The 22,349-nt window shown below is 43.2% G+C and overlaps 1 protein-coding gene and 60 non-coding genes across 61 annotated transcripts in view; all 61 read left to right on the top strand.

Annotated features, from left to right (window-relative positions):
* slc16a3a (solute carrier family 16 member 3a) overlaps window positions 1-22,349 on the top strand; it is a 242,377-nt gene that overhangs the window by 50,531 nt on the left and 169,497 nt on the right. The gene's annotated exons all lie outside the window — the stretch shown is intronic.
* On the top strand, window positions 266-338 carry trnak-cuu (transfer RNA lysine (anticodon CUU)). Its single transcript has one exon. It is a non-coding gene; the product is annotated as a tRNA-Lys (tRNA).
* Window positions 622-694, top strand: trnak-cuu (transfer RNA lysine (anticodon CUU)). The gene has a single exon. It is a non-coding gene; the product is annotated as a tRNA-Lys (tRNA).
* trnak-cuu (transfer RNA lysine (anticodon CUU)) lies at window positions 984-1,056 on the top strand. Its single transcript has one exon. It is a non-coding gene; the product is annotated as a tRNA-Lys (tRNA).
* Window positions 1,340-1,412, top strand: trnak-cuu (transfer RNA lysine (anticodon CUU)). The gene has a single exon. It is a non-coding gene; the product is annotated as a tRNA-Lys (tRNA).
* Window positions 1,702-1,774, top strand: trnak-cuu (transfer RNA lysine (anticodon CUU)). The gene has a single exon. It is a non-coding gene; the product is annotated as a tRNA-Lys (tRNA).
* trnak-cuu (transfer RNA lysine (anticodon CUU)) lies at window positions 2,058-2,130 on the top strand. Its single transcript has one exon. It is a non-coding gene; the product is annotated as a tRNA-Lys (tRNA).
* On the top strand, window positions 2,420-2,492 carry trnak-cuu (transfer RNA lysine (anticodon CUU)). Its single transcript has one exon. It is a non-coding gene; the product is annotated as a tRNA-Lys (tRNA).
* trnak-cuu (transfer RNA lysine (anticodon CUU)) lies at window positions 2,782-2,854 on the top strand. Its single transcript has one exon. It is a non-coding gene; the product is annotated as a tRNA-Lys (tRNA).
* Window positions 3,138-3,210, top strand: trnak-cuu (transfer RNA lysine (anticodon CUU)). The gene has a single exon. It is a non-coding gene; the product is annotated as a tRNA-Lys (tRNA).
* trnak-cuu (transfer RNA lysine (anticodon CUU)) lies at window positions 3,500-3,572 on the top strand. The gene has a single exon. It is a non-coding gene; the product is annotated as a tRNA-Lys (tRNA).
* Window positions 3,856-3,928, top strand: trnak-cuu (transfer RNA lysine (anticodon CUU)). The gene has a single exon. It is a non-coding gene; the product is annotated as a tRNA-Lys (tRNA).
* Window positions 4,218-4,290, top strand: trnak-cuu (transfer RNA lysine (anticodon CUU)). The gene has a single exon. It is a non-coding gene; the product is annotated as a tRNA-Lys (tRNA).
* trnak-cuu (transfer RNA lysine (anticodon CUU)) lies at window positions 4,574-4,646 on the top strand. The gene has a single exon. It is a non-coding gene; the product is annotated as a tRNA-Lys (tRNA).
* trnak-cuu (transfer RNA lysine (anticodon CUU)) lies at window positions 4,937-5,009 on the top strand. The gene has a single exon. It is a non-coding gene; the product is annotated as a tRNA-Lys (tRNA).
* On the top strand, window positions 5,299-5,371 carry trnak-cuu (transfer RNA lysine (anticodon CUU)). Its single transcript has one exon. It is a non-coding gene; the product is annotated as a tRNA-Lys (tRNA).
* trnak-cuu (transfer RNA lysine (anticodon CUU)) lies at window positions 5,654-5,726 on the top strand. Its single transcript has one exon. It is a non-coding gene; the product is annotated as a tRNA-Lys (tRNA).
* trnak-cuu (transfer RNA lysine (anticodon CUU)) lies at window positions 6,016-6,088 on the top strand. The gene has a single exon. It is a non-coding gene; the product is annotated as a tRNA-Lys (tRNA).
* On the top strand, window positions 6,372-6,444 carry trnak-cuu (transfer RNA lysine (anticodon CUU)). Its single transcript has one exon. It is a non-coding gene; the product is annotated as a tRNA-Lys (tRNA).
* On the top strand, window positions 6,734-6,806 carry trnak-cuu (transfer RNA lysine (anticodon CUU)). Its single transcript has one exon. It is a non-coding gene; the product is annotated as a tRNA-Lys (tRNA).
* Window positions 7,090-7,162, top strand: trnak-cuu (transfer RNA lysine (anticodon CUU)). Its single transcript has one exon. It is a non-coding gene; the product is annotated as a tRNA-Lys (tRNA).
* trnak-cuu (transfer RNA lysine (anticodon CUU)) lies at window positions 7,452-7,524 on the top strand. Its single transcript has one exon. It is a non-coding gene; the product is annotated as a tRNA-Lys (tRNA).
* trnak-cuu (transfer RNA lysine (anticodon CUU)) lies at window positions 7,808-7,880 on the top strand. The gene has a single exon. It is a non-coding gene; the product is annotated as a tRNA-Lys (tRNA).
* trnak-cuu (transfer RNA lysine (anticodon CUU)) lies at window positions 8,170-8,242 on the top strand. Its single transcript has one exon. It is a non-coding gene; the product is annotated as a tRNA-Lys (tRNA).
* Window positions 8,526-8,598, top strand: trnak-cuu (transfer RNA lysine (anticodon CUU)). Its single transcript has one exon. It is a non-coding gene; the product is annotated as a tRNA-Lys (tRNA).
* Window positions 8,889-8,961, top strand: trnak-cuu (transfer RNA lysine (anticodon CUU)). Its single transcript has one exon. It is a non-coding gene; the product is annotated as a tRNA-Lys (tRNA).
* Window positions 9,251-9,323, top strand: trnak-cuu (transfer RNA lysine (anticodon CUU)). Its single transcript has one exon. It is a non-coding gene; the product is annotated as a tRNA-Lys (tRNA).
* On the top strand, window positions 9,613-9,685 carry trnak-cuu (transfer RNA lysine (anticodon CUU)). Its single transcript has one exon. It is a non-coding gene; the product is annotated as a tRNA-Lys (tRNA).
* Window positions 9,969-10,041, top strand: trnak-cuu (transfer RNA lysine (anticodon CUU)). Its single transcript has one exon. It is a non-coding gene; the product is annotated as a tRNA-Lys (tRNA).
* On the top strand, window positions 10,325-10,397 carry trnak-cuu (transfer RNA lysine (anticodon CUU)). Its single transcript has one exon. It is a non-coding gene; the product is annotated as a tRNA-Lys (tRNA).
* On the top strand, window positions 10,687-10,759 carry trnak-cuu (transfer RNA lysine (anticodon CUU)). Its single transcript has one exon. It is a non-coding gene; the product is annotated as a tRNA-Lys (tRNA).
* Window positions 11,043-11,115, top strand: trnak-cuu (transfer RNA lysine (anticodon CUU)). The gene has a single exon. It is a non-coding gene; the product is annotated as a tRNA-Lys (tRNA).
* Window positions 11,405-11,477, top strand: trnak-cuu (transfer RNA lysine (anticodon CUU)). Its single transcript has one exon. It is a non-coding gene; the product is annotated as a tRNA-Lys (tRNA).
* On the top strand, window positions 11,761-11,833 carry trnak-cuu (transfer RNA lysine (anticodon CUU)). Its single transcript has one exon. It is a non-coding gene; the product is annotated as a tRNA-Lys (tRNA).
* trnak-cuu (transfer RNA lysine (anticodon CUU)) lies at window positions 12,123-12,195 on the top strand. The gene has a single exon. It is a non-coding gene; the product is annotated as a tRNA-Lys (tRNA).
* trnak-cuu (transfer RNA lysine (anticodon CUU)) lies at window positions 12,479-12,551 on the top strand. The gene has a single exon. It is a non-coding gene; the product is annotated as a tRNA-Lys (tRNA).
* Window positions 12,841-12,913, top strand: trnak-cuu (transfer RNA lysine (anticodon CUU)). The gene has a single exon. It is a non-coding gene; the product is annotated as a tRNA-Lys (tRNA).
* trnak-cuu (transfer RNA lysine (anticodon CUU)) lies at window positions 13,197-13,269 on the top strand. Its single transcript has one exon. It is a non-coding gene; the product is annotated as a tRNA-Lys (tRNA).
* trnak-cuu (transfer RNA lysine (anticodon CUU)) lies at window positions 13,560-13,632 on the top strand. The gene has a single exon. It is a non-coding gene; the product is annotated as a tRNA-Lys (tRNA).
* Window positions 13,916-13,988, top strand: trnak-cuu (transfer RNA lysine (anticodon CUU)). Its single transcript has one exon. It is a non-coding gene; the product is annotated as a tRNA-Lys (tRNA).
* Window positions 14,278-14,350, top strand: trnak-cuu (transfer RNA lysine (anticodon CUU)). The gene has a single exon. It is a non-coding gene; the product is annotated as a tRNA-Lys (tRNA).
* trnak-cuu (transfer RNA lysine (anticodon CUU)) lies at window positions 14,634-14,706 on the top strand. The gene has a single exon. It is a non-coding gene; the product is annotated as a tRNA-Lys (tRNA).
* Window positions 14,996-15,068, top strand: trnak-cuu (transfer RNA lysine (anticodon CUU)). The gene has a single exon. It is a non-coding gene; the product is annotated as a tRNA-Lys (tRNA).
* trnak-cuu (transfer RNA lysine (anticodon CUU)) lies at window positions 15,352-15,424 on the top strand. The gene has a single exon. It is a non-coding gene; the product is annotated as a tRNA-Lys (tRNA).
* On the top strand, window positions 15,714-15,786 carry trnak-cuu (transfer RNA lysine (anticodon CUU)). The gene has a single exon. It is a non-coding gene; the product is annotated as a tRNA-Lys (tRNA).
* On the top strand, window positions 16,070-16,142 carry trnak-cuu (transfer RNA lysine (anticodon CUU)). Its single transcript has one exon. It is a non-coding gene; the product is annotated as a tRNA-Lys (tRNA).
* trnak-cuu (transfer RNA lysine (anticodon CUU)) lies at window positions 16,794-16,866 on the top strand. Its single transcript has one exon. It is a non-coding gene; the product is annotated as a tRNA-Lys (tRNA).
* On the top strand, window positions 17,150-17,222 carry trnak-cuu (transfer RNA lysine (anticodon CUU)). The gene has a single exon. It is a non-coding gene; the product is annotated as a tRNA-Lys (tRNA).
* On the top strand, window positions 17,506-17,578 carry trnak-cuu (transfer RNA lysine (anticodon CUU)). The gene has a single exon. It is a non-coding gene; the product is annotated as a tRNA-Lys (tRNA).
* On the top strand, window positions 17,868-17,940 carry trnak-cuu (transfer RNA lysine (anticodon CUU)). Its single transcript has one exon. It is a non-coding gene; the product is annotated as a tRNA-Lys (tRNA).
* trnak-cuu (transfer RNA lysine (anticodon CUU)) lies at window positions 18,224-18,296 on the top strand. The gene has a single exon. It is a non-coding gene; the product is annotated as a tRNA-Lys (tRNA).
* On the top strand, window positions 18,586-18,658 carry trnak-cuu (transfer RNA lysine (anticodon CUU)). The gene has a single exon. It is a non-coding gene; the product is annotated as a tRNA-Lys (tRNA).
* trnak-cuu (transfer RNA lysine (anticodon CUU)) lies at window positions 18,942-19,014 on the top strand. Its single transcript has one exon. It is a non-coding gene; the product is annotated as a tRNA-Lys (tRNA).
* Window positions 19,305-19,377, top strand: trnak-cuu (transfer RNA lysine (anticodon CUU)). The gene has a single exon. It is a non-coding gene; the product is annotated as a tRNA-Lys (tRNA).
* Window positions 19,667-19,739, top strand: trnak-cuu (transfer RNA lysine (anticodon CUU)). Its single transcript has one exon. It is a non-coding gene; the product is annotated as a tRNA-Lys (tRNA).
* trnak-cuu (transfer RNA lysine (anticodon CUU)) lies at window positions 20,023-20,095 on the top strand. The gene has a single exon. It is a non-coding gene; the product is annotated as a tRNA-Lys (tRNA).
* On the top strand, window positions 20,379-20,451 carry trnak-cuu (transfer RNA lysine (anticodon CUU)). The gene has a single exon. It is a non-coding gene; the product is annotated as a tRNA-Lys (tRNA).
* trnak-cuu (transfer RNA lysine (anticodon CUU)) lies at window positions 20,741-20,813 on the top strand. The gene has a single exon. It is a non-coding gene; the product is annotated as a tRNA-Lys (tRNA).
* Window positions 21,097-21,169, top strand: trnak-cuu (transfer RNA lysine (anticodon CUU)). The gene has a single exon. It is a non-coding gene; the product is annotated as a tRNA-Lys (tRNA).
* On the top strand, window positions 21,459-21,531 carry trnak-cuu (transfer RNA lysine (anticodon CUU)). Its single transcript has one exon. It is a non-coding gene; the product is annotated as a tRNA-Lys (tRNA).
* On the top strand, window positions 22,172-22,244 carry trnak-cuu (transfer RNA lysine (anticodon CUU)). The gene has a single exon. It is a non-coding gene; the product is annotated as a tRNA-Lys (tRNA).

Genomic DNA, 22,349 nt, shown 5'->3' with positions numbered 1-22,349 from the left:
AAAAGACTGCTGGAACATTATAATGCCGAAGGAAAACCTCAAAATCCAATCTCTATGTAATTTCACAGAAATAATGCATTTTTGCAAAAGCTGTGGCGGTTCATTTGCAGGACCACTTTTGGTATTGTAATATTTGAGCATTGTTTTGAGAACTTTTTCTAACCCTAGCTGCTAACACAGGTAAACCAATAACCTCACGGCACATGGAAATGTGGGTCCCCGCAAGAATAGGTTGCGCCCGTCTACTATGGCAACACCCTTCAGTGCCCGGCTAGCTCAGTCGGTAGAGCATGAGACTCTTAATCTCAGGGTCGTGGGTTCGAGCCCCACGTTGGGCGTCCAAACTTTATATGATAATAAGTAAAAGACTAATGGAACATTATAATGCCGAAGGAAAACCTCAAAATCCAATCTCTATGTAATTTCACAGAAATAATGCTTATTTGCAAAAGCTGTGGCGGTGGAGGACCACTTTTGGTATTGTAATATTTGAGCATTGTTTTGAGAACTTTTTCTAACCTTAGGTGCTAACACAGTTAAACCAATAACCTCACGGCACATGGAAATGTGGGTCCCCGCAAGAATAGGTTGCGCCCGTCTACTATGGCAACACCCTTCAGTGCCCGGCTAGCTCAGTCGGTAGAGCATGAGACTCTTAATCTCAGGGTCGTGGGTTCGAGCCCCACGTTGGGCGTCCAAACTTTATATGATAATAAGGAAAAGACTGCTGGAACATTATAATGCCGAAGGAAAACCTCAAAATCCAATCTCTATGTAATTTCACAGAAATAATGCTTATTTGCAAAAGCTGTGGCGGTTCATTTGCAGGACCACTTTTGGTATTGTAATATTTGAGCATTGTTTTGAGAACTTTTTCTAACCCTAGCTGCTAACACAGGTAAACCAATAACCTCACGGCACATGGAAATGTGGGTCCCCGCAAGAATAGGTTGCGCCCGTCTACTATGGCAACACCCTTCAGTGCCCGGCTAGCTCAGTCGGTAGAGCATGAGACTCTTAATCTCAGGGTCGTGGGTTCGAGCCCCACGTTGGGCGTCCAAACTTTATATGATAATAAGTAAAAGACTAATGGAACATTATAATGCCGAAGGAAAACCTCAAAATCCAATCTCTATGTAATTTCACAGAAATAATGCTTATTTGCAAAAGCTGTGGCGGTGGAGGACCACTTTTGGTATTGTAATATTTGAGCATTGTTTTGAGAACTTTTTCTAACCTTAGGTGCTAACACAGGTAAACCAATAATCTAACGGCACATGGAAATGGGGGTCACGGCCAGAATAGGTTGCGCCCGTCTACTATGGCAACACCCTTCAGTGCCCGGCTAGCTCAGTCGGTAGAGCATGAGACTCTTAATCTCAGGGTCGTGGGTTCGAGCCCCACGTTGGGCGTCCAAACTTTATATGATAATAAGGAAAAGACTGCTGGAACATTATAATGCCGAAGGAAAACCTCAAAATCCAATCTCTATGTAATTTCACAGAAATAATGCTTATTTGCAAAAGCTGTGGCGGTTCATTTGCAGGACCACTTTTGGTATTGTAATATTTGAGCATTGTTTTGAGAACTTTTTCTAACCTTAGGTGCTAACACAGGTAAACAAATACGTTCACAGCACATGTAAATAAGGGTCACGGCCAGAATAGGTTGCGCCCGTCTACTATGGCAACACCCTTCAGTGCCCGGCTAGCTCAGTCGGTAGAGCATGAGACTCTTAATCTCAGGGTCGTGGGTTCGAGCCCCACGTTGGGCGTCCAAACTTTATATGATAATAAGGAAAAGACTAATGGAACATTATAATGCCGAAGGAAAACCTCAAAATCCAATCTCTATGTAATTTCACAGAAATAATGCATTTTTGCAAAAGCTGTTGCGGTGGAGGACCACTTTTGGTATTGTAATATTTGAGCATTGTTTTGAGAACTTTTTCTAACCTTAGGTGCTAACACAGGTAAACCAATAACCTAACGGCACATGGAAATGGGGGTCACGGCCAGAATAGGTTGCGCCCGTCTACTATGGCAACACCCTTCAGTGCCCGGCTAGCTCAGTCGGTAGAGCATGAGACTCTTAATCTCAGGGTCGTGGGTTCGAGCCCCACGTTGGGCGTCCAAACTTTATATGATAATAAGGAAAAGACTGCTGGAACATTATAATTTCGAAGGAAAACCTCAAAATCCAATCTCTATGTAATTTCACAGAAATAATGCTTATTTGCAAAAGCTGTGGCGGTTCATTTGCAGGACCACTTTTGGTATTGTAATATTTGAGCATTGTTTTGAGAACTTTTTCTAACCTTAGGTGCTAACACAGTTAAACAAATACCTTCACAGCACATGTAAATAAGGGTCACGGCCAGAATAGGTTGCGCCCGTCTACTATGGCAATACCCTTCAGTGCCCGGCTAGCTCAGTCGGTAGAGCATGAGACTCTTAATCTCAGGGTCGTGGGTTCGAGCCCCACGTTGGGCGTCCAAACTTTATATGATAATAAGGAAAAGACTGCTGGAACATTATAATGCCGAAGGAAAACCTCAAAATCCAATCTCTATGTAATTTCACAGAAATAATGCTTATTTGCAAAAGCTGTGGCGGTTCATTTGCAGGACCACTTTTGGTATTGTAATATTTGAGCATTGTTTTGAGAACTTTTTCTAACCCTAGCTGCTAACACAGGTAAACCAATAACCTCACGGCACATGGAAATGTGGGTCCCCGCAAGAATAGGTTGCGCCCGTCTACTATGGCAACACCCTTCAGTGCCCGGCTAGCTCAGTCGGTAGAGCATGAGACTCTTAATCTCAGGGTCGTGGGTTCGAGCCCCACGTTGGGCGTCCAAACTTTATATGATAATAAGTAAAAGACTAATGGAACATTATAATGCCGAAGGAAAACCTCAAAATCCAATCTCTATGTAATTTCACAGAAATAATGCTTATTTGCAAAAGCTGTGGCGGTGGAGGACCACTTTTGGTATTGTAATATTTGAGCATTGTTTTGAGAACTTTTTCTAACCTTAGGTGCTAACACAGGTAAACCAATAATCTAACGGCACATGGAAATGGGGGTCACGGCCAGAATAGGTTGCGCCCGTCTACTATGGCAACACCCTTCAGTGCCCGGCTAGCTCAGTCGGTAGAGCATGAGACTCTTAATCTCAGGGTCGTGGGTTCGAGCCCCACGTTGGGCGTCCAAACTTTATATGATAATAAGGAAAAGACTGCTGGAACATTATAATGCCGAAGGAAAACCTCAAAATCCAATCTCTATGTAATTTCACAGAAATAATGCTTATTTGCAAAAGCTGTGGCGGTTCATTTGCAGGACCACTTTTGGTATTGTAATATTTGAGCATTGTTTTGAGAACTTTTTCTAACCTTAGGTGCTAACACAGGTAAACAAATACGTTCACAGCACATGTAAATAAGGGTCACGGCCAGAATAGGTTGCGCCCGTCTACTATGGCAACACCCTTCAGTGCCCGGCTAGCTCAGTCGGTAGAGCATGAGACTCTTAATCTCAGGGTCGTGGGTTCGAGCCCCACGTTGGGCGTCCAAACTTTATATGATAATAAGGAAAAGACTAATGGAACATTATAATGCCGAAGGAAAACCTCAAAATCCAATCTCTATGTAATTTCACAGAAATAATGCATTTTTGCAAAAGCTGTTGCGGTGGAGGACCACTTTTGGTATTGTAATATTTGAGCATTGTTTTGAGAACTTTTTCTAACCTTAGGTGCTAACACAGGTAAACCAATAACCTAACGGCACATGGAAATGGGGGTCACGGCCAGAATAGGTTGCGCCCGTCTACTATGGCAACACCCTTCAGTGCCCGGCTAGCTCAGTCGGTAGAGCATGAGACTCTTAATCTCAGGGTCGTGGGTTCGAGCCCCACGTTGGGCGTCCAAACTTTATATGATAATAAGGAAAAGACTGCTGGAACATTATAATTTCGAAGGAAAACCTCAAAATCCAATCTCTATGTAATTTCACAGAAATAATGCTTATTTGCAAAAGCTGTGGCGGTTCATTTGCAGGACCACTTTTGGTATTGTAATATTTGAGCATTGTTTTGAGAACTTTTTCTAACCTTAGGTGCTAACACAGTTAAACAAATACCTTCACAGCACATGTAAATAAGGGTCACGGCCAGAATAGGTTGCGCCCGTCTACTATGGCAATACCCTTCAGTGCCCGGCTAGCTCAGTCGGTAGAGCATGAGACTCTTAATCTCAGGGTCGTGGGTTCGAGCCCCACGTTGGGCGTCCAAACTTTATATGATAATAAGGAAAAGACTGCTGGAACATTATAATGCCGAAGGAAAACCTCAAAATCCAATCTCTATGTAATTTCACAGAAATAATGCTTATTTGCAAAAGCTGTGGCGGTGGAGGACCACTTTTGGTATTGTAATATTTGAGTATTGTTTTGAGAACTTTTTCTAACCTTAGGTGCTAACACAGGTAAACCAATAACCTAACGGCACATGGAAATGTGGGTCACGGCCAGAATAGGTTGCGCCCGTCTACTATGGCAACACCCTTCAGTGCCCGGCTAGCTCAGTCGGTAGAGCATGAGACTCTTAATCTCAGGGTCGTGGGTTCGAGCCCCACGTTGGGCGTCCAAACTTTATATGACAATAAGGAAAAGACTGATGGAACATTATAATGCCGAAGGAAAACCTCAAAAATCCATTCTCTATGTAATTTCAGAGAAATAATGCTTATTTGCAAAAGCTGTGGCGGTTCATTTGCAGGACCACTTTTGGTATTGTAATATTTGAGCATTGTTTTGAGAACTTTTTCTAACCTTAGGTGCTAACACAGGTAAACAAATACGTTCACAGCACATGTAAATAAGGGTCACGGCCAGAATAGGTTGCGCCCGTCTACTATGGCAACACCCTTCAGTGCCCGGCTAGCTCAGTCGGTAGAGCATGAGACTCTTAATCTCAGGGTCGTGGGTTCGAGCCCCACGTTGGGCGTCCAAACTTTATATGATAATAAGTAAAAGACTAATGGAACATTATAATGCCGAATGAAAACCTCAAAATCCAATCTCTATGTAATTTCACAGAAATAATGCTTATTTGCAAAAGCTGTGGCGGTTCATTTGCAGGACCACTTTTGGTATTGTAATATTTGAGCATTGTTTTGAGAACTTTTTCTAACCTTAGGTGCTAACACAGGTAAACAAATACGTTCACAGCACATGTAAATAAGGGTCACGGCCAGAATAGGTTGCGCCCGTCTACTATGGCAACACCCTTCAGTGCCCGGCTAGCTCAGTCGGTAGAGCATGAGACTCTTAATCTCAGGGTCGTGGGTTCGAGCCCCACGTTGGGCGTCCAAACTTTATATGATAATAAGTAAAAGACTAATGGCCATTATAATGCCGAAGGAAAACCTCAAAATCCAATCTCTATGTAATTTCACAGAAATAATGCTTATTTGCAAAAGCTGTGGCGGTGGAGGACCACTTTTGGTATTGTAATATTTGAGCATTGTTTTGAGAACTTTTTCTAACCTTAGGTGCTAACACAGTTAAACCAATAACCTCACGGCACATGGAAATGTGGGTCCCCGCAAGAATAGGTTGCGCCCGTCTACTATGGCAACACCCTTCAGTGCCCGGCTAGCTCAGTCGGTAGAGCATGAGACTCTTAATCTCAGGGTCGTGGGTTCGAGCCCCACGTTGGGCGTCCAAACTTTATATGATAATAAGGAAAAGACTGCTGGAACATTATAATGCCGAAGGAAAACCTCAAAATCCAATCTCTATGTAATTTCACAGAAATAATGCTTATTTGCAAAAGCTGTGGCGGTTCATTTGCAGGACCACTTTTGGTATTGTAATATTTGAGCATTGTTTTGAGAACTTTTTCTAACCCTAGCTGCTAACACAGGTAAACCAATAACCTCACGGCACATGGAAATGTGGGTCCCCGCAAGAATAGGTTGCGCCCGTCTACTATGGCAACACCCTTCAGTGCCCGGCTAGCTCAGTCGGTAGAGCATGAGACTCTTAATCTCAGGGTCGTGGGTTCGAGCCCCACGTTGGGCGTCCAAACTTTATATGATAATAAGTAAAAGACTAATGGAACATTATAATGCCGAAGGAAAACCTCAAAATCCAATCTCTATGTAATTTCACAGAAATAATGCTTATTTGCAAAAGCTGTGGCGGTGGAGGACCACTTTTGGTATTGTAATATTTGAGCATTGTTTTGAGAACTTTTTCTAACCTTAGGTGCTAACACAGGTAAACCAATAACCTCACGGCACATGGAAATGTGGGTCCCCGCAAGAATAGGTTGCGCCCGTCTACTATGGCAACACCCTTCAGTGCCCGGCTAGCTCAGTCGGTAGAGCATGAGACTCTTAATCTCAGGGTCGTGGGTTCGAGCCCCACGTTGGGCGTCCAAACTTTATATGATAATAAGGAAAAGACTGCTGGAACATTATAATGCCGAAGGAAAACCTCAAAATCCAATCTCTATGTAATTTCACAGAAATAATGCTTATTTGCAAAAGCTGTGGCGGTTCATTTGCAGGACCACTTTTGGTATTGTAATATTTGAGCATTGTTTTGAGAACTTTTTCTAACCCTAGCTGCTAACACAGGTAAACCAATAACCTCACGGCACATGGAAATGTGGGTCCCCGCAAGAATAGGTTGCGCCCGTCTACTATGGCAACACCCTTCAGTGCCCGGCTAGCTCAGTCGGTAGAGCATGAGACTCTTAATCTCAGGGTCGTGGGTTCGAGCCCCACGTTGGGCGTCCAAACTTTATATGATAATAAGTAAAAGACTAATGGAACATTATAATGCCGAAGGAAAACCTCAAAATCCAATCTCTATGTAATTTCACAGAAATAATGCTTATTTGCAAAAGCTGTGGCGGTGGAGGACCACTTTTGGTATTGTAATATTTGAGCATTGTTTTGAGAACTTTTTCTAACCTTAGGTGCTAACACAGGTAAACCAATAATCTAACGGCACATGGAAATGGGGGTCACGGCCAGAATAGGTTGCGCCCGTCTACTATGGCAACACCCTTCAGTGCCCGGCTAGCTCAGTCGGTAGAGCATGAGACTCTTAATCTCAGGGTCGTGGGTTCGAGCCCCACGTTGGGCGTCCAAACTTTATATGATAATAAGGAAAAGACTGCTGGAACATTATAATGCCGAAGGAAAACCTCAAAATCCAATCTCTATGTAATTTCACAGAAATAATGCTTATTTGCAAAAGCTGTGGCGGTTCATTTGCAGGACCACTTTTGGTATTGTAATATTTGAGCATTGTTTTGAGAACTTTTTCTAACCTTAGGTGCTAACACAGGTAAACAAATACGTTCACAGCACATGTAAATAAGGGTCACGGCCAGAATAGGTTGCGCCCGTCTACTATGGCAACACCCTTCAGTGCCCGGCTAGCTCAGTCGGTAGAGCATGAGACTCTTAATCTCAGGGTCGTGGGTTCGAGCCCCACGTTGGGCGTCCAAACTTTATATGATAATAAGGAAAAGACTAATGGAACATTATAATGCCGAAGGAAAACCTCAAAATCCAATCTCTATGTAATTTCACAGAAATAATGCATTTTTGCAAAAGCTGTTGCGGTGGAGGACCACTTTTGGTATTGTAATATTTGAGCATTGTTTTGAGAACTTTTTCTAACCTTAGGTGCTAACACAGGTAAACCAATAACCTAACGGCACATGGAAATGGGGGTCACGGCCAGAATAGGTTGCGCCCGTCTACTATGGCAACACCCTTCAGTGCCCGGCTAGCTCAGTCGGTAGAGCATGAGACTCTTAATCTCAGGGTCGTGGGTTCGAGCCCCACGTTGGGCGTCCAAACTTTATATGATAATAAGGAAAAGACTGCTGGAACATTATAATTTCGAAGGAAAACCTCAAAATCCAATCTCTATGTAATTTCACAGAAATAATGCTTATTTGCAAAAGCTGTGGCGGTTCATTTGCAGGACCACTTTTGGTATTGTAATATTTGAGCATTGTTTTGAGAACTTTTTCTAACCTTAGGTGCTAACACAGTTAAACAAATACCTTCACAGCACATGTAAATAAGGGTCACGGCCAGAATAGGTTGCGCCCGTCTACTATGGCAATACCCTTCAGTGCCCGGCTAGCTCAGTCGGTAGAGCATGAGACTCTTAATCTCAGGGTCGTGGGTTCGAGCCCCACGTTGGGCGTCCAAACTTTATATGATAATAAGGAAAAGACTGCTGGAACATTATAATGCCGAAGGAAAACCTCAAAATCCAATCTCTATGTAATTTCACAGAAATAATGCTTATTTGCAAAAGCTGTGGCGGTGGAGGACCACTTTTGGTATTGTAATATTTGAGTATTGTTTTGAGAACTTTTTCTAACCTTAGGTGCTAACACAGGTAAACCAATAACCTAACGGCACATGGAAATGTGGGTCACGGCCAGAATAGGTTGCGCCCGTCTACTATGGCAACACCCTTCAGTGCCCGGCTAGCTCAGTCGGTAGAGCATGAGACTCTTAATCTCAGGGTCGTGGGTTCGAGCCCCACGTTGGGCGTCCAAACTTTATATGACAATAAGGAAAAGACTGATGGAACATTATAATGCCGAAGGAAAACCTCAAAAATCCATTCTCTATGTAATTTCAGAGAAATAATGCTTATTTGCAAAAGCTGTGGCGGTTCATTTGCAGGACCACTTTTGGTATTGTAATATTTGAGCATTGTTTTGAGAACTTTTTCTAACCTTAGGTGCTAACACAGGTAAACAAATACGTTCACAGCACATGTAAATAAGGGTCACGGCCAGAATAGGTTGCGCCCGTCTACTATGGCAACACCCTTCAGTGCCCGGCTAGCTCAGTCGGTAGAGCATGAGACTCTTAATCTCAGGGTCGTGGGTTCGAGCCCCACGTTGGGCGTCCAAACTTTATATGATAATAAGTAAAAGACTAATGGAACATTATAATGCCGAATGAAAACCTCAAAATCCAATCTCTATGTAATTTCACAGAAATAATGCTTATTTGCAAAAGCTGTGGCGGTTCATTTGCAGGACCACTTTTGGTATTGTAATATTTGAGCATTGTTTTGAGAACTTTTTCTAACCTTAGGTGCTAACACAGGTAAACAAATACGTTCACAGCACATGTAAATAAGGGTCACGGCCAGAATAGGTTGCGCCCGTCTACTATGGCAACACCCTTCAGTGCCCGGCTAGCTCAGTCGGTAGAGCATGAGACTCTTAATCTCAGGGTCGTGGGTTCGAGCCCCACGTTGGGCGTCCAAACTTTATATGATAATAAGGAAAAGACTGCTGGAACATTATAATGCCGAAGGAAAACCTCAAAATCCAATCTCTATGTAATTTCACAGAAATAATGCTTATTTGCAAAAGCTGTGGCGGTTCATTTGCAGGACCACTTTTGGTATTGTAATATTTGAGCATTGTTTTGAGAACTTTTTGTAACCCTAGCTGCTAACACAGGTAAACCAATACCTTCACAGCACATGTAAATAAGGGTCCCCGCAAGAATAGGTTGCGCCCGTCTACTATGGCAACACCCTTCAGTGCCCGGCTAGCTCAGTCGGTAGAGCATGAGACTCTTAATCTCAGGGTCGTGGGTTCGAGCCCCACGTTGGGCGTCCAAACTTTATATGATAATAAGTAAAAGACTAATGGAACATTATAATGCCGAAGGAAAACCTCAAAATCCAATCTCTATGTAATTTCACAGAAATAATGCTTATTTGCAAAAGCTGTGGCGGTGGAGGACCACTTTTGGTATTGTAATATTTGAGCATTGTTTTGAGAACTTTTTCTAACCTTAGGTGCTAACACAGGTAAACCAATAATCTAACGGCACATGGAAATGGGGGTCACGGCCAGAATAGGTTGCGCCCGTCTACTATGGCAACACCCTTCAGTGCCCGGCTAGCTCAGTCGGTAGAGCATGAGACTCTTAATCTCAGGGTCGTGGGTTCGAGCCCCACGTTGGGCGTCCAAACTTTATATGATAATAAGTAAAAGACTAATCGAACATTATAATGCCGAAGGAAAACCTCAAAATCCAATCTCTATGTAATTTCACAGAAATAATGCTTATTTGCAAAAGCTGTGGCGGTGGAGGACCACTTTTGGTATTGTAATATTTGAGCATTGTTTTGAGAACTTTTTCTAACCTTAGGTGCTAACACAGGTAAACCAATAACCTAACGGCACATGGAAATGGGGGTCACGGCCAGAATAGGTTGCGCCCGTCTACTATGGCAACACCCTTCAGTGCCCGGCTAGCTCAGTCGGTAGAGCATGAGACTCTTAATCTCAGGGTCGTGGGTTCGAGCCCCACGTTGGGCGTCCAAACTTTATATGATAATAAGGAAAAGACTGCTGGAACATTATAATGCCGAAGGAAAACCTCAAAATCCAATCTCTATGTAATTTCACAGAAATAATGCTTATTTGCAAAAGCTGTGGCGGTTCATTTGCAGGACCACTTTTGGTATTGTAATATTTGAGCATTGTTTTGAGAACTTTTTGTAACCCTAGCTGCTAACACAGGTAAACCAATACCTTCACAGCACATGTAAATAAGGGTCCCCGCAAGAATAGGTTGCGCCCGTCTACTATGGCAACACCCTTCAGTGCCCGGCTAGCTCAGTCGGTAGAGCATGAGACTCTTAATCTCAGGGTCGTGGGTTCGAGCCCCACGTTGGGCGTCCAAACTTTATATGATAATAAGTAAAAGACTAATGGAACATTATAATGCCGAAGGAAAACCTCAAAATCCAATCTCTATGTAATTTCACAGAAATAATGCTTATTTGCAAAAGCTGTGGCGGTGGAGGACCACTTTTGGTATTGTAATATTTGAGCATTGTTTTGAGAACTTTTTCTAACCTTAGGTGCTAACACAGGTAAACCAATAATCTAACGGCACATGGAAATGGGGGTCACGGCCAGAATAGGTTGCGCCCGTCTACTATGGCAACACCCTTCAGTGCCCGGCTAGCTCAGTCGGTAGAGCATGAGACTCTTAATCTCAGGGTCGTGGGTTCGAGCCCCACGTTGGGCGTCCAAACTTTATATGATAATAAGGAAAAGACTGCTGGAACATTATAATGCCGAAGGAAAACCTCAAAATCCAATCTCTATGTAATTTCACAGAAATAATGCTTATTTGCAAAAGCTGTGGCGGTTCATTTGCAGGACCACTTTTGGTATTGTAATATTTGAGCATTGTTTTGAGAACTTTTTGTAACCCTAGCTGCTAACACAGGTAAACCAATACCTTCACAGCACATGTAAATAAGGGTCCCCGCAAGAATAGGTTGCGCCCGTCTACTATGGCAACACCCTTCAGTGCCCGGCTAGCTCAGTCGGTAGAGCATGAGACTCTTAATCTCAGGGTCGTGGGTTCGAGCCCCACGTTGGGCGTCCAAACTTTATATGATAATAAGTAAAAGACTAATGGAACATTATAATGCCGAAGGAAAACCTCAAAATCCAATCTCTATGTAATTTCACAGAAATAATGCTTATTTGCAAAAGCTGTGGCGGTGGAGGACCACTTTTGGTATTGTAATATTTGAGCATTGTTTTGAGAACTTTTTCTAACCTTAGGTGCTAACACAGGTAAACCAATAATCTAACGGCACATGGAAATGGGGGTCACGGCCAGAATAGGTTGCGCCCGTCTACTATGGCAACACCCTTCAGTGCCCGGCTAGCTCAGTCGGTAGAGCATGAGACTCTTAATCTCAGGGTCGTGGGTTCGAGCCCCACGTTGGGCGTCCAAACTTTATATGATAATAAGGAAAAGACTGCTGGAACATTATAATGCCGAAGGAAAACCTCAAAATCCAATCTCTATGTAATTTCACAGAAATAATGCTTATTTGCAAAAGCTGTGGCGGTTCATTTGCAGGACCACTTTTGGTATTGTAATATTTGAGCATTGTTTTGAGAACTTTTTGTAACCCTAGCTGCTAACACAGGTAAACCAATACCTTCACAGCACATGTAAATAAGGGTCCCCGCAAGAATAGGTTGCGCCCGTCTACTATGGCAACACCCTTCAGTGCCCGGCTAGCTCAGTCGGTAGAGCATGAGACTCTTAATCTCAGGGTCGTGGGTTCGAGCCCCACGTTGGGCGTCCAAACTTTATATGATAATAAGTAAAAGACTAATGGAACATTATAATGCCGAAGGAAAACCTCAAAATCCAATCTCTATGTAATTTCACAGAAATAATGCTTATTTGCAAAAGCTGTGGCGGTGGAGGACCACTTTTGGTATTGTAATATTTGAGCATTGTTTTGAGAACTTTTTCTAACCTTAGGTGCTAACACAGGTAAACCAATAATCTAACGGCACATGGAAATGGGGGTCACGGCCAGAATAGGTTGCGCCCGTCTACTATGGCAACACCCTTCAGTGCCCGGCTAGCTCAGTCGGTAGAGCATGAGACTCTTAATCTCAGGGTCGTGGGTTCGAGCCCCACGTTGGGCGTCCAAACTTTATATGATAATAAGGAAAAGACTGCTGGAACATTATAATGCCGAAGGAAAACCTCAAAATCTAATCTCTATGTAATTTCACAGAAATAATGCTTATTTGCAAAAGCTGTGGCGGTTCATTTGCAGGACCACTTTTGGTATTGTAATATTTGAGCATTGTTTTGAGAACTTTTTGTAACCCTAGCTGCTAACACAGGTAAACCAATACCTTCACAGCACATGTAAATAAGGGTCCCCGCAAGAATAGGTTGCGCCCGTCTACTATGGCAACACCCTTCAGTGCCCGGCTAGCTCAGTCGGTAGAGCATGAGACTCTTAATCTCAGGGTCGTGGGTTCGAGCCCCACGTTGGGCGTCCAAACTTTATATGATAATAAGTAAAAGACTAATGGAACATTATAATGCCGAAGGAAAACCTCAAAATCCAATCTCTATGTAATTTCACAGAAATAATGCTTATTTGCAAAAGCTGTGGCGGTGGAGGACCACTTTTGGTATTGTAATATTTGAGCATTGTTTTGAGAACTTTTTCTAACCTTAGGTGCTAACACAGTTAAACCAATAACCTCACGGCACATGGAAATGTGGGTCCCCGCAAGAATAGGTTGCGCCCGTCTACTATGGCAACACCCTTCAGTGCCCGGCTAGCTCAGTCGGTAGAGCATGAGACTCTTAATCTCAGGGTCGTGGGTTCGAGCCCCACGTTGGGCGTCCAAACTTTATATGACAATAAGGAAAAGACTGATGGAACATTATAATGCCGAAGGAAAACCTCAAAAATCCATTCTCTATGTAATTTCACAGAAATAATGCTTATTTGCAAAAGCTGTGGCGGTTCATTTGCAGGACCACTTTTGGTATTGTAATATTTGAGCATTGTTTTGAGAACTTTTTCTAACCTTAGGTGCTAACACAGGTAAACAAATACGTTCACAGCACATGTAAATAAGGGTCACGGCCAGAATAGGTTGCGCCCGTCTACTATGGCAACACCCTTCAGTGCCCGGCTAGCTCAGTCGGTAGAGCATGAGACTCTTAATCTCAGGGTCGTGGGTTCGAGCCCCACGTTGGGCGTCCAAACTTTATATGATAATAAGTAAAAGACTAATGGAACATTATAATGCCGAAGGAAAACCTCAAAATCCAATCTCTATGTAATTTCACAGAAATAATGCTTATTTGCAAAAGCTGTGGCGGTGGAGGACCACTTTTGGTATTGTAATATTTGAGCATTGTTTTGAGAACTTTTTCTAACCTTAGGTGCTAACACAGGTAAACCAATAACCTAACGGCACATGGAAATGGGGGTCACGGCCAGAATAGGTTGCGCCCGTCTACTATGGCAACACCCTTCAGTGCCCGGCTAGCTCAGTCGGTAGAGCATGAGACTCTTAATCTCAGGGTCGTGGGTTCGAGCCCCACGTTGGGCGTCCAAACTTTATATGATAATAAGGAAAAGACTGCTGGAACATTATAATGCCGAAGGAAAACCTCAAAATCCAATCTCTATGTAATTTCACAGAAATAATGCTTATTTGCAAAAGCTGTGGCGGTTCATTTGCAGGACCACTTTTGGTATTGTAATATTTGAGCATTGTTTTGAGAACTTTTTGTAACCCTAGCTGCTAACACAGGTAAACCAATACCTTCACAGCACATGTAAATAAGGGTCCCCGCAAGAATAGGTTGCGCCCGTCTACTATGGCAACACCCTTCAGTGCCCGGCTAGCTCAGTCGGTAGAGCATGAGACTCTTAATCTCAGGGTCGTGGGTTCGAGCCCCACGTTGGGCGTCCAAACTTTATATGATAATAAGTAAAAGACTAATGGAACATTATAATGCCGAAGGAAAACCTCAAAATCCAATCTCTATGTAATTTCACAGAAATAATGCATTTTTGCAAAAGCTCTGGCGGTGGAGGACCACTTTTGGTATTGTAATATTTGAGCATTGTTTTGAGAACTTTTTCTAACCTTAGGTGCTAACACAGGTAAACCAATAACCTAACGGCACATGGAAATGGGGGTCACGGCCAGAATAGGTTGCGCCCGTCTACTATGGCAACACCCTTCAGTGCCCGGCTAGCTCAGTCGGTAGAGCATGAGACTCTTAATCTCAGGGTCGTGGGTTCGAGCCCCACGTTGGGCGTCCAAACTTTATATGATAATAAGGAAAAGACTGCTGGAACATTATAATGCCGAAGGAAAACCTCAAAATCCAATCTCTATGTAATTTCACAGAAATAATGCTTATTTGCAAAAGCTGTGGCGGTTCATTTGCAGGACCACTTTTGGTATTGTAATATTTGAGCATTGTTTTGAGAACTTTTTGTAACCCTAGCTGCTAACACAGGTAAACCAATACCTTCACAGCACATGTAAATAAGGGTCCCCGCAAGAATAGGTTGCGCCCGTCTACTATGGCAACACCCTTCAGTGCCCGGCTAGCTCAGTCGGTAGAGCATGAGACTCTTAATCTCAGGGTCGTGGGTTCGAGCCCCACGTTGGGCGTCCAAACTTTATATGATAATAAGTAAAAGACTAATGGAACATTATAATGCCGAAGGAAAACCTCAAAATCCAATCTCTATGTAATTTCACAGAAATAATGCTTATTTGCAAAAGCTGTGGCGGTGGAGGACCACTTTTGGTATTGTAATATTTGAGCATTGTTTTGAGAACTTTTTCTAACCTTAGGTGCTAACACAGGTAAACCAAAAATCTAACGGCACATGGAAATGGGGGTCACGGCCAGAATAGGTTGCGCCCGTCTACTATGGCAACACCCTTCAGTGCCCGGCTAGCTCAGTCGGTAGAGCATGAGACTCTTAATCTCAGGGTCGTGGGTTCGAGCCCCACGTTGGGCGTCCAAACTTTATATGATAATAAGGAAAAGACTGCTGGAACATTATAATGCCGAAGGAAAACCTCAAAATCCAATCTCTATGTAATTTCACAGAAATAATGCTTATTTGCAAAAGCTGTGGCGGTTCATTTGCAGGACCACTTTTGGTATTGTAATATTTGAGCATTGTTTTGAGAACTTTTTGTAACCCTAGCTGCTAACACAGGTAAACCAATACCTTCACAGCACATGTAAATAAGGGTCCCCGCAAGAATAGGTTGCGCCCGTCTACTATGGCAACACCCTTCAGTGCCCGGCTAGCTCAGTCGGTAGAGCATGAGACTCTTAATCTCAGGGTCGTGGGTTCGAGCCCCACGTTGGGCGTCCAAACTTTATATGATAATAAGTAAAAGACTAATGGAACATTATAATGCCGAAGGAAAACCTCAAAATCCAATCTCTATGTAATTTCACAGAAATAATGCTTATTTGCAAAAGCTGTGGCGGTGGAGGACCACTTTTGGTATTGTAATATTTGAGCATTGTTTTGAGAACTTTTTCTAACCTTAGGTGCTAACACAGTTAAACCAATAACATCACGGCACATGGAAATGTGGGTCCCCGCAAGAATAGGTTGCGCCCGTCTACTATGGCAACACCCTTCAGTGCCCGGCTAGCTCAGTCGGTAGAGCATGAGACTCTTAATCTCAGGGTCGTGGGTTCGAGCCCCACGTTGGGCGTCCAAACTTTATATGATAATAAGGAAAAGACTGCTGGAACATTATAATGCCGAAGGAAAACCTCAAAATCCAATCTCTATGTAATTTCACAGAAATAATGCTTATTTGCAAAAGCTGTGGCGGTTCATTTGCAGGACCACTTTTGGTATTGTAATATTTGAGCATTGTTTTGAGAACTTTTTCTAACCCTAGCTGCTAACACAGGTAAACCAATAACCTCACGGCACATGGAAATGTGGGTCCCCGCAAGAATAGGTTGCGCCCGTCTACTATGGCAACACCCTTCAGTGCCCGGCTAGCTCAGTCGGTAGAGCATGAGACTCTTAATCTCAGGGTCGTGTGTTCGAGCCCCACGTTGGGCGTCCAAACTTTATATGATAATAAGGAAAAGACTGCTGGAACATTATAATGCCGAAGGAAAACCTCAAAATCCAATCTCTATGTAATTTCACAGAAATAATGCTTATTTGCAAAAGCTGTGGCGGTTCATTTGCAGGACCACTTTTGGTATTGTAATATTTGAGCATTGTTTTGAGAACTTTTTGTAACCCTAGCTGCTAACACAGGTAAACCAATACCTTCACAGCACATGTAAATAAGGGTCCCCGCAAGAATAGGTTGCGCCCGTCTACTATGGCAACACCCTTCAGTGCCCGGCTAGCTCAGTCGGTAGAGCATGAGACTCTTAATCTCAGGGTCGTGGGTTCGAGCCCCACGTTGGGCGTCCAAACTTTATATGATAATAAGTAAAAGACTAATGGAACATTATAATGCCGAAGGAAAACCTCAAAATCCAATCTCTATGTAATTTCACAGAAATAATGCTTATTTGCAAAAGCTGTGGCGGTGGAGGACCACTTTTGGTATTGTAATATTTGAGCATTGTTTTGAGAACTTTTTCTAACCTTAGGTGCTAACACAGGTAAACCAATAATCTAACGGCACATGGAAATGGGGGTCACGGCCAGAATAGGTTGCGCCCGTCTACTATGGCAACACCCTTCAGTGCCCGGCTAGCTCAGTCGGTAGAGCATGAGACTCTTAATCTCAGGGTCGTGGGTTCGAGCCCCACGTTGGGCGTCCAAACTTTATATGATAATAAGTAAAAGACTAATGGAACATTATAATGCCGAAGGAAAACCTCAAAATCCAATCTCTATGTAATTTCACAGAAATAATGCTTATTTGCAAAAGCTGTGGCGGTGGAGGACCACTTTTGGTATTGTAATATTTGAGCATTGTTTAGAGAACTTTTTTTAACCTTAGGTGCTAACACAGGTAAACCAATAACCTAACGGCACATGGAAATGGGGGTCACGGCCAGAATAGGTTGCGCCCGTCTACTATGGCAACACCCTTCAGTGCCCGGCTAGCTCAGTCGGTAGAGCATGAGACTCTTAATCTCAGGGTCGTGGGTTCGAGCCCCACGTTGGGCGTCCAAACTTTATATGATAATAAGGAAAAGACTGCTGGAACATTATAATGCCGAAGGAAAACCTCAAAATCCAATCTCTATGTAATTTCACAGAAATAATGCTTATTTGCAAAAGCTGTGGCGGTTCATTTGCAGGACCACTTTTGGTATTGTAATATTTGAGCATTGTTTTGAGAACTTTTTGTAACCCTAGCTGCTAACACAGGTAAACCAATACCTTCACAGCACATGTAAATAAGGGTCCCCGCAAGAATAGGTTGCGCCCGTCTACTATGGCAACACCCTTCAGTGCCCGGCTAGCTCAGTCGGTAGAGCATGAGACTCTTAATCTCAGGGTCGTGGGTTCGAGCCCCACGTTGGGCGTCCAAACTTTATATGATAATAAGTAAAAGACTAATGGAACATTATAATGCCGAAGGAAAACCTCAAAATCCAATCTCTATGTAATTTCACAGAAATAATGCTTATTTGCAAAAGCTGTGGCGGTGGAGGACCACTTTTGGTATTGTAATATTTGAGCATTGTTTTGAGAACTTTTTCTAACCTTAGGTGCTAACACAGGTAAACCAATAATCTAACGGCACATGGAAATGGGGGTCACGGCCAGAATAGGTTGCGCCCGTCTACTATGGCAACACCCTTCAGTGCCCGGCTAGCTCAGTCGGTAGAGCATGAGACTCTTAATCTCAGGGTCGTGGGTTCGAGCCCCACGTTGGGCGTCCAAACTTTATATGATAATAAGGAAAAGACTGCTGGAACATTATAATGCCGAAGGAAAACCTCAAAATCCAATCTCTATGTAATTTCACAGAAATAATGCTTATTTGCAAAAGCTGTGGCGGTTCATTTGCAGGACCACTTTTGGTATTGTAATATTTGAGCATTGTTTTGAGAACTTTTTGTAACCCTAGCTGCTAACACAGGTAAACCAATACCTTCACAGCACATGTAAATAAGGGTCCCCGCAAGAATAGGTTGCGCCCGTCTACTATGGCAACACCCTTCAGTGCCCGGCTAGCTCAGTCGGTAGAGCATGAGACTCTTAATCTCAGGGTCGTGGGTTCGAGCCCCACGTTGGGCGTCCAAACTTTATATGATAATAAGTAAAAGACTAATGGAACATTATAATGCCGAAGGAAAACCTCAAAATCCAATCTCTATGTAATTTCACAGAAATAATGCTTATTTGCAAAAGCTGTGGCGGTGGAGGACCACTTTTGGTATTGTAATATTTGAGCATTGTTTTGAGAACTTTTTCTAACCTTAGGTGCTAACACAGTTAAACCAATAACCTCACGGCACATGGAAATGTGGGTCCCCGCAAGAATAGGTTGCGCCCGTCTACTATGGCAACACCCTTCAGTGCCCGGCTAGCTCAGTCGGTAGAGCATGAGACTCTTAATCTCAGGGTCGTGGGTTCGAGCCCCACGTTGGGCGTCCAAACTTTATATGACAATAAGGAAAAGACTGATGGAACATTATAATGCCGAAGGAAAACCTCAAAAATCCATTCTCTATGTAATTTCACAGAAATAATGCTTATTTGCAAAAGCTGTGGCGGTTCATTTGCAGGACCACTTTTGGTATTGTAATATTTGAGCATTGTTTTGAGAACTTTTTCTAACCTTAGGTGCTAACACAGGTAAACAAATACGTTCACAGCACATGTAAATAAGGGTCACGGCCAGAATAGGTTGCGCCCGTCTACTATGGCAACACCCTTCAGTGCCCGGCTAGCTCAGTCGGTAGAGCATGAGACTCTTAATCTCAGGGTCGTGGGTTCGAGCCCCACGTTGGGCGTCCAAACTTTATATGATAATAAGGAAAAGACTGCTGGAACATTATAATGCCGAAGGAAAACCTCAAAATCCAATCTCTATGTAATTTCACAGAAATAATGCTTATTTGCAAAAGCTGTGGCGGTTCATTTGCAGGACCACTTTTGGTATTGTAATATTTGAGCATTGTTTTGAGAACTTTTTGTAACCCTAGCTGCTAACACAGGTAAACCAATACCTTCACAGCACATGTAAATAAGGGTCCCCGCAAGAATAGGTTGCGCCCGTCTACTATGGCAACACCCTTCAGTGCCCGGCTAGCTCAGTCGGTAGAGCATGAGACTCTTAATCTCAGGGTCGTGGGTTCGAGCCCCACGTTGGGCGTCCAAACTTTATATGATAATAAGTAAAAGACTAATGGAACATTATAATGCCGAAGGAAAACCTCAAAATCCAATCTCTATGTAATTTCACAGAAATAATGCTTATTTGCAAAAGCTGTGGCGGTGGAGGACCACTTTTGGTATTGTAATATTTGAGCATTGTTTTGAGAACTTTTTCTAACCTTAGGTGCTAACACAGGTAAACCAATAATCTAACGGCACATGGAAATGGGGGTCACGGCCAGAATAGGTTGCGCCCGTCTACTATGGCAACACCCTTCAGTGCCCGGCTAGCTCAGTCGGTAGAGCATGAGACTCTTAATCTCAGGGTCGTGGGTTCGAGCCCCACGTTGGGCGTCCAAACTTTATATGATAATAAGTAAAAGACTAATGGAACATTATAATGCCGAAGGAAAACCTCAAAATCCAATCTCTATGTAATTTCACAGAAATAATGCTTATTTGCAAAAGCTGTGGCGGTGGAGGACCACTTTTGGTATTGTAATATTTGAGCATTGTTTAGAGAACTTTTTTTAACCTTAGGTGCTAACACAGGTAAACCAATAACCTAACGGCACATGGAAATGGGGGTCACGGCCAGAATAGGTTGCGCCCGTCTACTATGGCAACACCCTTCAGTGCCCGGCTAGCTCAGTCGGTAGAGCATGAGACTCTTAATCTCAGGGTCGTGGGTTCGAGCCCCACGTTGGGCGTCCAAACTTTATATGATAATAAGGAAAAGACTGCTGGAACATTATAATGCCGAAGGAAAACCTCAAAATCCAATCTCTATGTAATTTCACAGAAATAATGCTTATTTGCAAAAGCTGTGGCGGTTCATTTGCAGGACCACTTTTGGTATTGTAATATTTGAGCATTGTTTTGAGAACTTTTTGTAACCCTAGCTGCTAACACAGGTAAACCAATACCTTCACAGCACATGTAAATAAGGGTCCCCGCAAGAATAGGTTGCGCCCGTCTACTATGGCAACACCCTTCAGTGCCCGGCTAGCTCAGTCGGTAGAGCATGAGACTCTTAATCTCAGGGTCGTGGGTTCGAGCCCCACGTTGGGCGTCCAAACTTTATATGATAATAAGTAAAAGACTAATGGAACATTATAATGCCGAAGGAAAACCTCAAAATCCAATCTCTATGTAATTTCACAGAAATAATGCTTATTTGCAAAAGCTGTGGCGGTGGAGGACCACTTTTGGTATTGTAATATTTGAGCATTGTTTTGAGAACTTTTTCTAACCTTAGGTGCTAACACAGGTAAACCAATAATCTAACGGCACATGGAAATGGGGGTCACGGCCAGAATAGGTTGCGCCCGTCTACTATGGCAACACCCTTCAGTGCCCGGCTAGCTCAGTCGGTAGAGCATGAGACTCTTAATCTCAGGGTCGTGGGTTCGAGCCCCACGTTGGGCGTCCAAACTTTATATGATAATAAGGAAAAGACTGCTGGAACATTATAATGCCGAAGGAAAACCTCAAAATCCAATCTCTATGTAATTTCACAGAAATAATGCTTATTTGCAAAAGCTGTGGCGGTTCATTTGCAGGACCACTTTTGGTATTGTAATATTTGAGCATTGTTTTGAGAACTTTTTGTAACCCTAGCTGCTAACACAGGTAAACCAATACCTTCACAGCACATGTAAATAAGGGTCCCCGCAAGAATAGGTTGCGCCCGTCTACTATGGCAACACCCTTCAGTGCCCGGCTAGCTCAGTCGGTAGAGCATGAGACTCTTAATCTCAGGGTCGTGGGTTCGAGCCCCACGTTGGGCGTCCAAACTTTATATGATAATAAGTAAAAGACTAATGGAACATTATAATGCCGAAGGAAAACCTCAAAATCCAATCTCTATGTAATTTCACAGAAATAATGCTTATTTGCAAAAGCTGTGGCGGTGGAGGACCACTTTTGGTATTGTAATATTTGAGCATTGTTTTGAGAACTTTTTCTAACCTTAGGTGCTAACACAGTTAAACCAATAACCTCACGGCACATGGAAATGTGGGTCCCCGCAAGAATAGGTTGCGCCCGTCTACTATGGCAACACCCTTCAGTGCCCGGCTAGCTCAGTCGGTAGAGCATGAGACTCTTAATCTCAGGGTTGTGGGTTCGAGCCCCACGTTGGGCGTCCAAACTTTATATGACAATAAGGAAAAGACTGATGGAACATTATAATGCCGAAGGAAAACCTCAAAAATCCATTCTTTATGTAATTTCACAGAAATAATGCTTATTTGCAAAAGCTGTGGCGGTGGAGGACCACTTTTGGTATTGTAATATTTGAGCATTGTTTTGAGAACTTTTTCTAACCTTAGGTGCTAACACAGGTAAACCAATAATCTAACGGCACATGGAAATGGGGGTCACGGCCAGAATAGGTTGCGCCCGTCTACTATGGCAACACCCTTCAGTGCCCGGCTAGCTCAGTCGGTAGAGCATGAGACTCTTAATCTCAGGGTCGTGGGTTCGAGCCCCACGTTGGGCGTCCAAACTTTATATGATAATAAGTAAAAGACTAATGGAACATTATAATGCCGAAGGAAAACCTCAAAATCCAATCTCTATGTAATTTCACAGAAATAATGCTTAT

Source organism: Pungitius pungitius, chromosome 12, assembly GCF_949316345.1.
Source record: "Pungitius pungitius chromosome 12, fPunPun2.1, whole genome shotgun sequence".
NCBI lineage: Eukaryota > Metazoa > Chordata > Actinopteri > Perciformes > Gasterosteidae > Pungitius > Pungitius pungitius.
The sequence above is the reverse complement of the archived record's forward strand: the minus strand, read 5'-3'. Positions and strand labels throughout refer to the sequence as shown.